Here is a 2,500-nt window from a genome sequence, read left to right as displayed (position 1 = left end):
TGTGGCCGAAGCAGGGGCTTTAAATCGGGTAAAAGGGAGGTGGAGAGCCGCCTGGAGATAGGGGCCCGCTCCCAGGTGTGTGTGGCCGAAGCAGGGGCTCTAAATTGGGTTAAAAGTGAAGTGGAGAGCCGCCTGGAGATAGGGGCCCGCTCCCAGGTGTGTGTGGCCGAAGCAGGTGCTCTAAATTGGGTAAAAGGGAGGTGGAGAGCCGCCTGGAGATAGGGGCCCGCTCCCAGGTGTGTGTGGCCGAAGCAGGGGCTCTAAATTGGGTTAAAAGTGAAGTGGAGAGCCGCCAGGAGATAGGGGGCTTCTCCCAGGTGTGTGTGGCCGAAGCAGGTGCTCTAAATTGGGTTAAAAGTGAAGTGGAGAGCCGCCTGGAGATCGGGGCCCGCTCCCAGGTGTGTGTGGCCGAAGCAGGTGCTCTAAATTGGGTAAAAGGGAGGTGGAGAGCCGCCTGGAGATAGGGGCCCGCTCCCAGGTGTGTGTGGCCGAAGCAGGGGCTCTAAATTGGGTTAAAAGTGGAGTGGAGAGCCGCCAGGAGATAGGGGGCTTCTCCCAGGTGTGTGTGGCCGAAGCAGGTGCTCTAAATTGGGTTAAAAGTGAAGTGGAGAGCCGCCTGGAGATAGGGGCCCGCTCCCAGGTGTGTGTGGCCGAAGCAGGGGCTCTAAATTGGGTAAAAGGGAGGTGGAGAGCCGCCTGGAGATAGAGGGCCGCTCCCCGGTGTGTGTGGCCGAAGCAGGTGCTCTAACTTGGGTTAAAAGTGAAGTGGAGGGCCCCCTGGAGGTAGGGGGCCGATAGCAGGTGTGTGTGGCCGAAGAAGGGGCTCTAAATCGGGTAAAAGGGAGGTGGAGAGCCGCCCGGAGATAGGGGGCCTCTCCCAGGTGTGTGTGGCCGAAGCAGGGGCTCCAAATCCGGTAAAAGGGAGGTGGAGAGCCGACTGGAGATAGGGGGCGGATAGCAGGTGTGTGTGGCCGAAGAAGGGGCTCTAAATCGGGTAAAAGGGAGGTGGAGAGCCGCCTGGAGATAGGGGCCCGCTCCCAGGTGTGTGTGGCCGAAGCAGGGGCTCTAAATTGGGTAAAAGGGAGGTGGAGAGCCGACTGGAGATAGGGGGCCTCTCCCAGGTGTGTGTGGCCGAAGCAGGGGCTCTAAATTGGGTTAAAAGTGAGGTGGAGGGCCCCCTGGAGGTAGGGGGCCGATAGCAGGTGTGTGTGGCCGAAGAAGGGGCTCTAAATCGGGTAAAAGGGAGGTGGAGAGCCGCCTGGAGATAGGGGCCCGCTCCCAGGTGTGTGTGGCCGAAGCAGGGGCTCTAAATTGGGTAAAAGGGAGGTGGAGAGCCGACTGGAGATAGGGGGCGGATAGCAGGTGTGTGTGGCCGAAGAAGGGGCTCTAAATCGGGTAAAAGGGAGGTGGAGAGCCGCCTGGAGATAGGGGCCCGCTCCCAGGTGTGTGTGGCCGAAGCAGGGGCTCTAAATTGGGTAAAAGGGAGGTGGAGAGCCGACTGGAGATAGGGGGCCTCTCCCAGGTGTGTGTGGCCGAAGCAGGGGCTCTAAATTGGGTTAAAAGTGAGGTGGAGGGCCCCCTGGAGGTAGGGGGCCGATAGCAGGTGTGTGTGGCCGAAGAAGGGGCTCTAAATCGGGTAAAAGGGAGGTGGAGAGCCGCCTGGAGATAGGGGGCCGCTCCCGGGTCTCTGGGTCCGAAAAAGGGGTTGAAATTCGGGTAGAGTTGGGCCCCGCTCCTCGGCCTCTCTGGTGTTTGGGTTAAGTCCCCAGGACCAGAGAGGGGGAACAGCGGGGGCAGTGGCCCCGCTTCTCGGCCTCTCTGGTGTTTGGGCGAGTGACACGGTAAGGGGTGGTTTTGCAAACAGGCTAAGTCCCCAAGACCAGAGAGGGGGAACCACGCGGGCAGTGGCCCCGCTTCTCGGCCTCTCTGGTGTTTGGGCGAGTGACACGGTAAGGGGTGGTTTTGCAAACAGGCTAAGTCCCCAAGACCAGAGAGGGGGAACAGCGGGGGCAGTGGCCCCGCTTCTCGGCCTCTCTGGTGTTTGGGCGAGTGACACGGTAAGGGGTGGTTTTGCAAACAGGCTAAGTCCCCAAGACCAGAGAGGGGGAACCACGCGGGCAGTGGCCCCGCTTCTCGGCCTCTCTGGTGTTTGGGCGAGTGACACGGTAAGGGGTGGTTTTGCAAACAGGCTAAGTCCCCAAGACCAGAGAGGGGGAACCACGCGGGCAGTGGCCCCGCTTCTCGGCCTCTCTGGTGTTTGGGCGAGTGACACGGTAAGGGGTGGTTTTGCAAACAGGCTAAGTCCCCAAGACCAGAGAGGGGGAACCACGCGGGCAGTGGCCCCGCTTCTCGGCCTCTCTGGTGTTTGGGCGAGTGACACGGTAAGGGGTGGTTTTGCAAACAGGCTAAGTCCCCAAGACCAGAGAGGGGGAACCACGCGGGCAGTGGCCCCGCTTCTCGGCCTCTCTGGTGTTTGGGCGAGTGACACGGTAAGGGGTGG

This window comes from Centroberyx gerrardi, chromosome 21, assembly GCF_048128805.1.
Source record: "Centroberyx gerrardi isolate f3 chromosome 21, fCenGer3.hap1.cur.20231027, whole genome shotgun sequence".
In the NCBI taxonomy this organism is placed as follows: Eukaryota; Metazoa; Chordata; class Actinopteri; order Beryciformes; family Berycidae; genus Centroberyx; species Centroberyx gerrardi.
Note: the sequence above shows the minus strand (reverse complement) of the source record.